Source organism: Hyalella azteca, unplaced genomic scaffold (assembly GCF_000764305.2).
Source record: "Hyalella azteca isolate HAZT.00-mixed unplaced genomic scaffold, Hazt_2.0.2 contig1623, whole genome shotgun sequence".
NCBI classification, from domain to species: domain Eukaryota; kingdom Metazoa; phylum Arthropoda; class Malacostraca; order Amphipoda; family Hyalellidae; genus Hyalella; species Hyalella azteca.
In genome coordinates this window covers 128,122-143,542 of record NW_025931927.1, presented here as the reverse complement: position 1 = coordinate 143,542, position 15,421 = coordinate 128,122, and the positions used below count along the sequence as shown (strand labels likewise).

The 15,421-nt window shown below is 39.7% G+C and overlaps 1 protein-coding gene across 1 annotated transcript in view; it reads right to left on the bottom strand.

The window, feature by feature from the left end:
* Positions 1-11,819, bottom strand: part of LOC108678959 — a 55,996-nt gene extending 44,177 nt beyond the window's left edge. Inside the window, exon 1 of the mRNA XM_047883294.1 lies at positions 11,635-11,819. The gene's annotated coding sequence lies outside the window, so the exon portion shown is untranslated. The remainder of the gene's footprint in view (positions 1-11,634) is intronic.
* Between the last annotated feature and the right edge of the window lie 3,602 nt (positions 11,820-15,421).

Genomic DNA, 15,421 nt, shown 5'->3' with positions numbered 1-15,421 from the left:
AGGAGCGTGCGAGATGGTGGAGTAGTGGGAGGTAGAGATGGGGTCTAGCACTGAAGCTATACCCATGTCCAAGCCATGGGGTATAGCACTGTAGCTTTGCCCCATGCCCCTGCCATGGGGTATTACACTATAATTATGCCACATGCCCCAGCTATGGGGTATAGCACTATAGCTTTGCTCCATGCCCCTGCATGCATGGGGTATTACACTATAACTATGCCATATGCCCCAGCTATGGGGTATAGCACTATAGCTATACTCCAGACCCAGGCTATTGATTATAGCACTATTGCTATACCAATGCCCCAGGCAATAGGGTATAGCCCTAAAGCTATACCCCATTCCTCCAGCTATAGGGTAGCACTATACCGAAGTCGTGGGAGGCAGCAATGGGTATAGCACCATAGCTTCAGCGCCTCAGGAAACGATGCCCCGAGGGATACCGCGTTCGAAATTACCGTCGACTGAAGATAATCATCCCTAACAACACGGCGAAGATACCGTGGAATTCCAGGCGTAAGTGCCGTGGTAGACCAGAAACCCACAGCAAATCAATCTTGATCGCAACGTAGAAACTCAAGTCTTAAGGCCACTATTCTTGTGGCACCGGAAATTTCAAGTAATATTTGGATTACTCACGCATTCGATTACTCGGTAATTTAGAATAAATAAATTAAAATTCATAAATTCATTCATAAAGTATCATTAACTTGCTCTGGACTGTATTTTTTTGTCTAGTTACTGTTTTAACATGACAAAAACCGATATATCTGGTTTGGAAATTGAATGAATAATCTCGACTATATTTTGGAGTAGTCTCATACTTACAAAGGAAACAATAATTCATCACAAAGTCTCCAGATTATCAGATACCAGAAATGTTCAGCATAAGATGGAAAAGATAAAAGGTATGATTCCACAGCGCTATACTCTTGATTTAAGCATGGCAAAGGTCAAACAATTTCCTATGACGATGATTTTAAATAGATAGCCTCAACATCAATATTGTCCAAAATTAATAATGTTATCACGTAACAAATTTTACTCTATAGGCCTGATGAGCGAAGCGATCGAATGCGATCGCTTCGTCGTATATCAAACTGCTAGTCAGCAACAGGTAATTGGTACCAATTACAAACTTACCGATTATTTGGCAAGTTCCCTACAACCCTAACAACCATATACATGGGCAAAACCTGAGCTTACACTCCCCAAAAAGTACACAAACCAATCAGAAATATGTAGCCGACTTGTTATATAATCCGAGAACTTGAGAATGTACGTAGAATCGTCAAGAACATGTATGCTGAGGACGCGGCAACATGAATTATACTCATAGACCAAACCGGCCCAGGGCGACCGCATCGAATTCGATGTCAGAGCGACGCTCGGTAACAAAGACTCGAATTTGCATGGTGATTACTTACCGGAGGAGAGGTAGTACCAGGCAAGTGGAGAGGTAGTACCAGGCAAGTGGGGAGGTAGTACCAGGCATGTGGGGAGGTAGTACCAGTGGGGACTTATACCGTCTCGATTTTTGGGATCAGCCATACTTTGCAGTACAATTCTCGTTCTGAATCAAGCATATCATACCATTTTCATGCAGCTTCGGTAAAAAAAAATATCCAACAAACAGCCTCGGTAAAACAAGGATCCTACAGACAAGGATGGCCCAAGTTTTTCGTTAAAAATAACGAAATTTCAACGAAATTTATCTTCTCTGTATGGTACCAAAAGACCTCAAACAATCTGAATATTCACCACCATGGCCATGACGCCTGAACTCTGTTAACTGGCGCTTATTTCGCACTAAACAATGTGCAGATATTCAATAGTGGAGGTTGTAGGGCTCACTTCTACAGTGGGGGACCTAGGGCTCACTTCTACAGTGGAGGACCAAGGACTCACTTCCTACAGTGGAGGACCTAGGGCTCACTTCTACAGTGGAGGACCAAGGGCCTGTCTCTTATACACATCTAGATGTGTATAAGAGACAGATCATAAACTGAGCTTGCTATGGTTTGTCACTAGCTAATTTCATCTCGGTCAAGAAAGAGAGTCCGCAAATCTACAAATGTGGATCTATTAAATCACGATCAACAGCAAAGGCATGCCAAGCTCTCAATATAAATCTAAAGTAACTAGAGCGCCTACTGCGCACAGCAGCTTAAAATCAATACCAGCACAAAAATCATTTTCAGATCTCAGAAGTCATTTCTCGTGTACAAGCACATGCGTTCAACTTAATACCGCGTATACGTAAATTACTACAAATAAGAACTTATTCTGTAATTCCAAAATAAATAGTCAATTGTATCAAAATGTTTTATGCATGCAACAGTCCGTACGCTGTACACTAAAAATATAAGTAAAGCTAATATTTACATTAAACTTTACTTTGTGTGTGCGAGGGAGTTAATTAATCCGAAAATAAGCTTTTTAGTTTATCTCCACCTATAACTAGGTACACTTAGCAGTATGGCTATCCTGTACACAACTATTATTTATTTTTTAGTATATAAACATCGCGTTATCTGTTTTTCTATATATTCTTACATCATGTGAAGCTTGATGAGTAGAGACCACCGACGATCTGGTGATTAGACACTAATAATATAATTGACATTGGACAGATATTGGTCATTCACTGGCTTCTAAATGCACTCAATACATGCATGCACACAGCGGAAAAGATTGGTCAACATCCTTTGGGTTATACTGCCCAAACATAGACACTGGCTGCGTGTAGCACTGCATGATACGTCTCTTTTCTGGGTCAAACTAGGTCAAGATGACCCACATAAGGGAAAAAACGCAAAGTTCAAAGTCTCATTTATTTCTCTGAGTGCAGCATGACTCAATGCATGCATTTAATCAACGACCAGTGAATATTTCGGCGATGATTCGGCGATGATTCGGCGATGATGTTGTACAGGTACCTGCGCGCTTCCTGTGATCCAAAAGGCACAGGAAGCGCGCGCTGTACCAGACCAGAGACTCCCACGCTGGGGATGTCGGCGATCCCACAACCAAAACCAAGAACAGGGGAGTTACCCATGCTTATTTAGTCCCCATCCCAACCTCAGTATTGGGACAGGGGAAGGAATGTCACTTGTGCATCCCCAGTTACTATTTCTATGGAACCAGGGGAAGGAGTTCATCTTAAGTATCCCGGTATTGTGATGTAGAAATAAACTATTTGGGAAGGAGAAGAATAATTTTCATTCTATGTATCCATCTATAATTCTCACAAAAAAAAATGAAGGATCTATCAGTCGTCCTTTGGCATTATCCGCCGGATTGAGGAACAAATGATGGAGTATTAATCATGTTACATTAAAAGATTGTTGAGACGAGCAAGTCTTAACAAAATTATGAAGACTCTGTGTACATCAAATTCTTTGTGTGTCTTCATGGCTACTTATTTTAAACTTCAGTAAACATAATTACAGATGTTACATCACATCATAATAATTCCGCCATCAATATTTCACTAAGAAAAAACGTATCTACCATAAATAAAATTATCTTCTGTCAAGTTTTTTAACAAGTCTTGGGTAAATGATAATTTCGCCTAAAGGTAATATTAAGAAGTACAAAGTTATTTATCTATACGACCTTGGAGGCTGCAGCTCAAATAGTAATTGTATTCAGTCAAGCGAGAACAACACAATATGTCATACGACCAGAATATTGTGAGAACTCCGACCCACGCATTACAATTAAACATGCAGCCATTGTCATGAATGAGTCGCTCATTCATCTTACCATCTTAATGATACGCTTGGTACCGATGTTGTTCAGGTTCCATACTCAGGTTCGGTTGTAATACTACAGGTGCGTCTTCAAATGATAAGGTACAAGTGGCACGGTAAATAGGGTTGAGGGAGGTTGTTAAGTTCAAGCTCTTTAAGTGCTCTGGAAATGAGCGGAAACAAAACACAACTTGACGTCAATTGTTGAGACTTATTGTGACCTATGACCCGCTGCCACAACCTCTTGTGCCTGCGTTAAGACCTCTGTCAGTTTGGTTAAGATCATGTGATCTTTAATACGGAAGCTCAAACATGATTGGTGACGTTATACTTTTGAAGTTTTCTGCGATCTGAAAAACATTTCTAAAATATTTACTGTTGCCCCAAGCATTGCCGCTTTAGAAACTCCAACGCATCGAGCGTTAGAAGCAACGTTTCAAGATCTTTGGATTATTGTAATTTAATCGATTTTTTTGTATGGACGAATATTTTCAATTTGAATTAACGTTATTCAAAAAGTCTAAGGTGAATATTTATTCGCTTTATGTTTCAAACGCAACAGAGAACTAAATTTGTCTATTTATTTACTTAGTGTCACAATTCTTATCCCAAAGAACTTGATGCTAAATTAACTTGGCTAATGTCCTCAAATCTATATATGAATAAAATGTGTAAAGCATTCTTTCCTTCTTCCACTTACCCTCCCATGCATCCATGGTCTGAATTATTTGTAGCCACGCATCAATCATCAACTTTCTGACACCTCGACATCCACCGATCAGCCTCAACCATTAGACACATCGACTTCAACCTTTAGACACCTCGGCATCCACCTACCATCTGAATCATCCTCTCAGACGCATCGGTATCCGCAGATCAGCTGCATCAACGTTTAGAGTCGCACATCGGCATCCACCGACCAGCTGCATCAACCTTAAGACATATCGGCATCAATCTTTCGTCACATCGGCATCAACCTTTAGACACATCGGCATCTACCGACCATCTGAATCCTCCTCTCAGATGCACCAGCATCCACCGACCAGCTGCATCAACCTTAAGACATATCGCATCAATCTTTAGCCATATCGGCATCAACCTTTAGATTCATCTGCATCAACCTTTAGAATCATCTGCATCAACCTTTAGAATCATCTGCATCAACCTTTAGACGCATCTGCATCAACCTTTAGATTCATCTGCATCAACTTTTAGACACATCGACATCAACCTTTAGACACATCGGCATCAACCTTTAGACTCATCGCCATCAACCTTTAGACTCATCGGCATCAACCTTTAGACTCATCTGCATCAACCTTTAGACCTGTCTCTTATACACATCTAGATGTGTATAAGAGACAGCACCTGCTGCTTCTCTGCTGGGCTCCACCTGCTGCTTCTCTGCTGGGCTCCACCTGCTGCTTCTCTGCTGGGCTCCAGTGAACCAGTATTTCACCATTTGCCCAGTACTGGTTTGATCGTAAGCCATGTATATGTTACAGCACATCCATCCCCTGAATTCGTTTACGTTATACAACGTTTATCTCCCAAATATTTGATCCCATCAAGGGTTGTAATCTGCTAGGTTGAGACCAAGCTTGCCGACCTCCCTGCCCGACTCAGCGTACGTCAACCCGATACTTCTGATCCGGTCGAACCTCACACGAGCCTCTTTCTTTTAAGAGACGCTTTATCAAAAGCAGATGTGGGCAGTAACGCGCTACATGTAGCGGCCGCTACATTTTCAGTAGCGGTAGCGGTGCTAGATTTAAGCAATTGTAGCGGTAGCCCGCTACATTTAGAGCATGTAGCGGTAGCGGCCGCTACATTTCAAAGTAGCGCTGCTCAGCTTTGATAAAAAACAAGCGAAAGTCGTCGTGAATACATTACACAAATGTCAGGTTCCTACACTGAATACAATTTAAAAGCACCTGAACTAATTTTATAATGGAATTTCAGTAGAGTCTTGTAGAAACGATATAAATAAACAACAGGATATAGCATCTGCTCGAAAAATTATGTCATCAGAACCCAGTTCACAGTCAGTGCTGGCATTTAGTAGAGCATATGAAGTTTCCATACGAGCAGAGAGGTGTTAAGAAAGGCAGTATTAAGTTTAAGATATGGAAGACGTTTACTTGCACTCAGAAAAATTCTTTTCACATTGTACAACAAGTAATGCAAGTAATAACAATTCTTACCCACAACACGAGCAGAGAACGGACGTAGCACTGATACGCCCCATAGCCGTGCCAAATTGGTCAGGATGACCAATGCAAGGATAAAAAGTGCATCGCTATCTGGACAAAGTTTTACTCATTTTTTTGAGTGCTGGGTTGGCTGACTCGGGTCTGCTCACGGCAACCTGAGAACAGAGGCTTTCCTGGTCCAGTGAACCTCCACCAGCACGCTCTCCACCAGCACGCTCTCCACCAGCACGCTCTCCACCAGCACGCTCTCCACCAGCACGCTCTCCACCAGCATTTTTGGAACTGACAAATGCAAGACGGTTTTGAATTGATCAAATGCAAGACGTTTCCGAACTGATCAACTAGTGACTGCTTAGCCGATCACCGCAGGTATACCGTAATGGATAATGCAGCCCCAGGCTGGAAGTCATAAACCTGTGAACGATGGTAGATTATATCATTTTGCCATTATTATATTGCGGCATCAATTGTTAGTGCAAATAAAAATGTTTACCTAATGTATATATGTCATTTTTGCAAAGAAAATACTTGTGTATAATTGAATTCAATCAATGCCTTTAATATTTCTTAAAATTCATTTTAGTGCAGCCTATTTTGAACCTAATGTTTCAAATATACTCGCACGTGCACTGGAATATGAACTTATGAGGTAATCTACTAATTTTTAAAGTAAAAAGCGGGTTTCTGCGGTGCCCTGCAATCCTAAACCTCGCAGACGAGAGGAAAAAACATCCTACATCAACATCCTACCTCACGACCGCCCGTGGGAGAGACACGAAAATTAGCGATGTTGTGGCACGGCTACCCATCATAAGTGAGTCAGGATGATTTACCTACGGGCTTTGGATGGCCGCCTTAACCGCGACCTTAATTTCTGCCACAGGAAAGAAACGCCTAATCAAAAGTGACCAGATCAAGATACTCGGTTAACCACATGTATGGTATTGGCACGCAATCCATAATGATTATTACTATTTGTCAATCATTGTAATACAGTCTCGATGCGCGACCCTGCAATTGTTAGAAGCAGTAAAGGAAATAACTGTTCCAATGGAGGTAGAAAGCGTGCACTGAAAAATCAGTCTAGGTACACATTTGCGATCAGAGGAATGGATGAGTCAATGATAGATATAAATGACTTGATCAAATGTTTCCCCTACCCTATTAATGATAGGGAAAATACACCTATTTTCCTTATACTAATGGCATTGAAAATACACCTATTTTCCCTACCCTACTAATGGTAGGGCAAATACACCTATTTCCCCTACCCTACTAATGGCAGGGAAAATATACCTATTTTCCCTACCATACTAATGATAGGGAAAATACACCTATTATCCCTACCATACTAATGATAGGGAAAATACACCTATTATCCCTACAATTCAGCAATTAGTGATTATATCTTTACTACGATCACTCAATACACTCACTTCCCATACATTCGATATCAACTATCAACAAACGAATAATTTCTTTAATAAAATCCCCAAAAAATTTAACTACGATCAGTTCTTATACTAAAGGAATTTAAAAGCAAAGAAAACGCCAAGCAAATTCACCATAATGATATTGAAAACATTTCGGATACTAGCTCCATCATCAGCTCGACAATCTAAAAATGGTAGGATTTTTTTTTAGATTGTCGAACTGATGATGGAGCTGGACTCCGGAACGTTTTCAATATTGATATGGTGAATTTTATTGACGTTTACTTCGCTTTTAAATTCCTTGTGAACTTACGATATAAGCAGACTGACGATACATAACAACTTATACTATATTTACATCGAATACTGTAATAGTGCCGGCGCTGACGAAATTGGACGAGTTTTACCTAACACCAATTCTTGTCATTTTCGTGACTCGTTCACAGATTGAAGTGAGATTTAAAAATTGGCCTATTGAAAATATTTTTTCAAGGCTGACTTGAAATAAATAGCGACTGGACTTGTGCTAGAACCGTAGAGTGATGGGCTCTTCGTGTCTAAACAAATACGTCACTTTATCTAGTCTGTTATTACTTACAATCATTTCAAAACAATCCCTCAGCATACGAACGACATCATTAATACAATACCAGACCTCAGTACAATCACTAATATATTCAATACAATTCCGCAAAACTATCACTACATGTTCATTTAAATTTTAATACAATCCAACTACAATCGAATAATTAATTCTTCAATATAACTTCTCAATACAATCCTTCAGCAAACAAATAACAACAAGTTCACACCCTTAATTTAAATACCTCTTTTTAGACCTCATTAACTGCTCTACAGTTCCCAACACATTAATGTACCAAACTCGAGAAGCTGCTCACAGTTCCTGACGTTGCGTGAACTGTGACCTGTGACTATATATGGCACCTGTGTGACCCGTGAAGCGGACAGCTTCTCTAACAAGAAGAAGCTTGCTTCACACGCTTCATATTTTCAGAAGTTCTTCTCTTCACACGCTCTATCTTTTCCAAACACTCAGATATATTGTCGCATTGTCCTAAAAGCGAAGCACTTCCTGACCAACAACACAAGCACAAAAATGACGTAGCACCTATACGCCATTTTTTCGGGATAAATTGGGTCAGGATGACCCAAGTACACAAAGCAAAAAAGTGCATCTCTATTCGGACAAAGTCTCACTCATTTCTCTGAGTGTACTTAAAACTTTTGAGTGCACGTCATTTGACGGCACTGAGAACAGGATGTTAAGCCGCATCTCATACGCCAGAAAAACACAGCAGAGCTTGTCTAAGTTTTGGCCCGACGGTCGAGTTAAAGCAAAAATATTTATTATTGCCATGCACGTCTTGTTGTTGAAGGAGTGCCCCGGGGCTGTCCTACACTCTAAACACGTCCCTGCGAAGTGAAACCCTTCCTTTAGGATCTCAATGACAGCAACAGAATATTGTTAAAAAAAATTTAAGATAACACAGTAAACGAAATTTTCGAAAATGTCCAAGCAGCAAACGAGAAAAAAAATATAAAAATTTTTTAGAATCAAAAACATTCAATTGCGGCGATTGTGAAATCAGGAAAATTTTGAGGACGAAAATCATTGTGATTTTTTTATCGACGCCAGAACAAAAAAAATTTACAAAACGAACGAAGAATTTTTTCATTCAACTTTAATGTCGACGGAAACACCATAATTGTTTGTAAGGATAACCCTATGTCACGTCAATAACTTCATTGTGACCATATAAATGAAAAAAATTATAATATGTAAAAGAATAATATTATAATAAACAAGAACAATAATTTTGTATTAAACTGAAACAATACCGTCTTAAACACTCAACAACGACACTCTCTACGAGCATCTAATTTATGATCCCTCGCCTGAACAAGCGTTCCAATTAACCTGAACGAAGTCACCTCCATGGAGTAAGGCAGTAAGCAAACAATCTTCAAGAATGAGCCCACTATGGAGCAGGCTGTGCCATCTAGCCAAGTCACCTCCATGGAGTAAGCAACAATCTTCAAGAATGAGCCCACTATGGAGCAGACTGTGCCATCTAGCCAAATCACCCTCCATGGAGTTAGCAACAATCTTCAAGAATGAGCACACTATGGAGCAGGCTGTGCCATCTAGCCAAGTCACCTCCATGGAGTAAGCAACAATCTTCAAGAATGAGCCCACTATGGAGCAGACTGTGCCATCTAGCCAAATCACCCTCCACGGAGTTAGCAACAATCTTCAAGAATGAGCACACTATGGAGTAGGCTGTGCCATCTAGCCAAATCACCCTCCATGGAGCAAGCAAACCATATTTAAGAATGGGCCGACTATGGAGCAGTCTGTGCCTTTTAAAGAAGCCACCTTCCATGTAACCAGCAGTGCAATTTTTAAGAATCTACCTGCCAAGGAGTCTGTCATGCAAAGTGCCCGCTTAGATCGCAAAAGCTGTGCAATATTGAATACGCTGATGCGGTAAAGATAATAAACGCTGGCACTAGTAGTGATGGTACGGCGCTGGTGCGGCGTTAGTATAGCGATGATACGGCGATGGTGCGGCCAATGTAAGCGCTGGTACAGCCAATGTAGGCGCTTGTCCGGCTATAGTTTGCCATAAGGTAGCACTATTCGCTGCCACCTGTCATCGTGGTCGCTTCCCACGCGACTGAGCCGAGGATTGTAGCCCTAAACAGAGTTACGTTGATCGCGAGTCCTACGATGAATGTGAATGTAATATCAAACTCGCTTAAAAACATTAAACCGTAATATTAAACTCGCTTAAAAAACAAGTAGCAGTCTAATTTAGATTAAGTACAATTAACGGCCGAGTTCTCGTCTGTGATTGGTGAGTTTAACTTTAGAAGCAGTCAGTGATTGACTGACGGAGTTCGTAACTAATAACTTTTTTTGATAGTACGGCCCGAATTTTTCACTTGCGACAAGGGAAAGAAACCGCGAACAGTATCGTAAACTGATCGTGAATATGTATCAGTTTATTGTTTATTGGGAAGATATTATAAATTTCGCGCCACCAGATCAGTCCACTCCGCCTCTCCTTAATTCATTACTTACAAATTAATTGTCATACGCGCAAAATTGATATGCAGGCGTTGCGTATATTTGTTCACTGCGCTAAACTTTCATTTGAAAATGGGTTTATAGATGATCGCTAAAACGGAGTTTATGATGATGAACATTTTTGCGGTGAATAATCGGGCTTTGCAGCGCGATCGAATGCGTATGCTGAGGCTATCCTATCTCATGTAAACTACAGCAAATATTTTTATATTAATGGAAAATTTATACAATAATTAATAATGAAAAAAATTAAAGAGCATCTAAATATAACAGGCGTATACTACAGCCATATATTTCTATAATACCCTCTGTAAATGCAAGTATTAAGATCACTAATATTAATATCCAAAATTAACAAAAAGTTTTTAATGACAGATATATACAAATGACTTTAAACAGATTTTATCGTTATTTTAGCGTTGTATAAACGGTTCACCTTACAAAAAATATAGCGCGAACGCGTTAGCAATAGCAATAGCAAAACATGGACTGAATGTATAAAAATAAGTTATCGTAATGCATATCATTCATTTTAGACTGTTCAGTAGTCATTTTGTTTCGACGCAATGTAGCACATTATTTTAATCAGTTTCGGAGAATTTTAACCTCAAACTTAACGTTAACCATCAACTTTGGCTTCTTTCTTACTTTGCTCAACATTAAAGACTATACGACTCTTGAGCAACCAACGAAATAAGGTTCAGTACAGGAAATTTTTGCGTCCACGATTTGTACTGAATACAGTTTTATGATTGCATCAAGATAACTTTTTTTCCAAATCATATATGTTCTGTCCGCTTTGTTATTACTTGATAAGCACTGTCACCATTAATGATGGAATTTTGAGAATTCTATAAATATTAATCTAGTGGCAGACACCCGAAAGATTTGCGATTGATTTGATAGTAATCCGGAAACTTGAAGCAATGTACATACTGTCTGACATGCTGGAATTCGTTCTATAAACTGAGGAAGATGTAAGTGATAGAAGAGAGGAAAAATGATTGCCATTAAATCAATTATTAATATAATATACCATCGATACTTGACAGCTCTACCATAGGTGTAGTAATTGCTTTGACTATTATTCTATAACAAAATAATTTTATTTAAATGATTACCTGCAGTAAACTTCATCGAAAATTTGCCTTGGCACAACAGATGAGAAGGAAATGGATGCCCCTGTAGCCTGACACTGATCACATTATTAATTAGCAAATTACTTCCATTTGTATTTTTCGCTACTAAAAGAACCACGAGAAATGCGCCTGCATGTCCGGCGTACACTGCACAGTAACACGACTCAACCGCAACTGACAGTGGAGGTCCCGCATGCGACCCACAGGCTCGCAGCACCTCGAACCTGGCCGGCCACGCGTCACCTGGCTTAGGGGGCGGAGCTTGGGAAGTGGGTAATTTCTCTCTCAGCCAATCATAGGCTTCATTACTTCCTGTGAACATGTGAGTAAAATCGCAGTGAGTAACGCTTGCTAACCTCACCACGACCTTGAAAATTGTTTTGTTCCATTTAATTTCACAATCAATGAATTATAAATGAAATAATTTTGTGTAAGTGGCTTGTAAGAGACAAGTAATGCGCAAGCTTTTTTCCAATATTCATAATGATTGACGTGATATGTCATGAATACTGTTGTTCATTAGTACCGACATCGAAACAGAAAAGCTTGAAAGATTAAAAAGGTTTCGACAGATCATCTAACTACCTACCTAGGTAACGGTTTCAAATTGGTAGCTCAGACAGGCAGTGCATCAGTGTGTTGTACCGTCTTCAAAATACATTACCATCTAAACCCCACTATCATCTTTATTATGCAGGAAATTACGCACACGAAGTCTCTTTTTCACCTTTTCATCCAAAAATTGAGCGAACTCAAACCCTCGGGCAACGCTCATTGCATGTGCACCTGTTTATTGCAGTACGTATGGGTTGGTATGGTAAGGTAGGCCTCTTCAACTCAGCGTTTACAAGTAGTCTACGGTAGTAGAGTAACATTACTTAACAATTCAGACCATGCATTTTATTACAGGGGCATTGCCAATAGAAGTATTTGGTGTTATTTTTGTCAGAATTTTATTCCGTATCAGTGAGTTAGGTCTGGGCCGGCTGCTCTAGCGTGAATGAAAAATTCGGTTCATTAAACTTCATTTCAGTGTCGACTGTCGAGTAGCTACTGGCTAGTGGCCTAGTGCAGCGTTTCCAGATGGTATATTTCTATACCAGATTTCACAAATCTGGTATTTTCAGAAGGTGTCGGGAATGAATATTTTAGATCTGGTATATTTGCCCAAATCAATCTGGTATTTTCTGACTTACTGTCAAATTACTGCATCAAGTTCCACATTTGAAGTTTGAATTTCCTCCAGCGTAGGCGTGGATTATATAGATTACCTTCAGACCGGCGCGACTAGAGGTTTCCCGCCATTTATGGAACCATAAGTTTACCGCTTGATAAAATAACCCCAATCTAATTGTTAACATTTAACAAAGGTGCTTAGTGCACTATAAGTACGAGGGTGAAGATCCTTGATTGATTACTGTAATTTACTGATCAGTGATGATATGGCCTAGGACGAGTGAGGTTGTCGAACTGATCTCGATCTGCGAAGCAAGTTCCACAATTTTTGTTTGGTGGTTTTGAATTCCAGAGTGCCACTTATTGGAGTGCCACTTGAATTCTGGGGTGCCACTCAATATTCCACTGATCTTGAAAATCATCATCCATTCATAGAACTGGCTGCCTACTGCGTCACTTGTCTTCTTTGACCTGTCTCCAATGCATCCGTGGAGCGAGTGTTATCACGCGTCACCTATGTGAAAAACAAGCAACGAAATAAAATTTCAAATAAGGTACTGAGCCCCTTATTCGGACCAAAAGCTATCTGCTCAGCCGCAACAAGTGATCAAACCCGAAATGTTAGATAAATGCAATGTGCAAGCTTCTACGAAAATAAGCAAAAGGAGGATGACCTGTCATGTTGAGCAAGGGGGAAGAACTGCCACACTGTGATATAAAAAGGTAAAAGTGTCAATGTAATCAAACACAGGAAAAGAAAAGTAACAAAATGTTCCAAATAGAGGGAACAAATAAAGCGGGTTCAATTTGGCTAATTATCGTCAAGTCAGAAAAATGCACAGTACATAAGATAATTTTTTTTTTCTTTTTCCATCCAACGTTTCTGACGAATATTTTCATTATTCTGAATATTTTCATTAAATTTGGAGGTATTAGTCTGTTTTTGAACAATAGAATTTCTGGTATTTGAGCTCGGCAATCTGGTATTCTAGAGAAGAAAAAAGCTGGCACTGGCAACACTGGCCCAGTGCCTTGTGCAGTCTGCTGACTCTGCTCAGTGCTCACTCTGCTGTCGTGCGGTGCACCGGTGTGAGTTAGTATTGTGGGAGACTGGCATACTGGGACTGGGAGGAACAGTGCTAATCGCATTTTGACTGCCAAAGCTGTGCTGCTGTTGTCTACGCCATACGGTATGTGTTGTTCTTTGACAATTTTTTGCTGCCAGTGCCATATTCTTGAACTGCTCATAATTTCATAAATATAAACTCAAGGTTTGGGAAATTAAACAGATAATAATGTAGAATACATTCCTGCGTGCGAACTGCGAAGGGTTAGGCCAAATGGCTGCTGAGGTTAGCTCCTACTCCTAACTTTATTATTAAGTCGTCAGGCTCTCGTCTCAGTAGTCTGTACTCTGTACTAGGTAGCCAGTAGCCACCAATAGAAACGATGTACCGTAAAATGGGGTTACTTTGACCGGCGGGGTAACTTTGACCACTTTTCGTTTTTTTTAACAAAAACCCCCAAAACTCAAAAACGATTTGACATAGAAAAATTTTGTCAATGGCCATCAAAGCCTAATACTGAGGCTACATAACACAAAAGGAAGATTTGAAAAGTTTGCATATCTAATAGGTTAAAAAATTAATAATGTGACCCATGAAAAAGAGCTATTATTTAAAGCCTGTCGGAGTACCCCCTTCAATTTTTTTATTTTTTGGTAAAATAGCTCCAGGTTTTGATGCATTGTAGTAGAACTCTTCTAGTTACATATGCAAAAGACAAATTTTAGAAAAGTGTCATAGTTTGCAAATGGGGATGGGGTAACATTGACCGGCTTGGAAATTAAGTTAAAATTACCATAGGCACCTATATAACATATTTTATGTTTGATACACCTATTAATGTTTTTTCTTTATGTTTCAGATTCTACAGAGTCTTATATATGGTAATTTCAAAATTCAACTTAATTTCCAAACTGGTCAATGTTACCCCCGTCACGGCTGCCATTAGGTGGTCACATTTTGCCCATTGGGGGGCTGCGCCCCCCATTTGCAAACTATGACACTTTCCTAAAATCTGTCTTTGGCATATGTAACTAGAATAGTTCTACTACAATGCACCACAACTTGAAGTTATTTGGAGTTATTTTACCAAAAAGTAAAATTGGTTTTACCACCCGGTCAAAGAAACCCCAAGAGCTGGGTTAACAAAGAACATCCCTTTTTTTGAAACTACATCAAAACTATGAGAGGCAGGAGCCAGCAATTTATGGTGAGTAAAGCTAGAGTATAGACCTGTATTTTGCATGTTTCAATTTTAGTTTACCTTATCTAGTAAAAAAATGGCATTGTTTCGAAATAAAAAAGTGGACAAAGTTACCCCATTTTACGGTACCTACTAATTTGAACAAGTGGTAACAAAACAGTTTATTAACCTGTCGACTGTCATATAATTATAATGACCTCTGCAAATTTTCTGTGCTAACTAAACACAAAATATTTCAGTTTTGAAGTTGATAGTTGATAATAATACTGGCTGACGTGACTGTGGCAACTGGCAGCTATGCCACGGTTGCCACCTGGCACCCGCC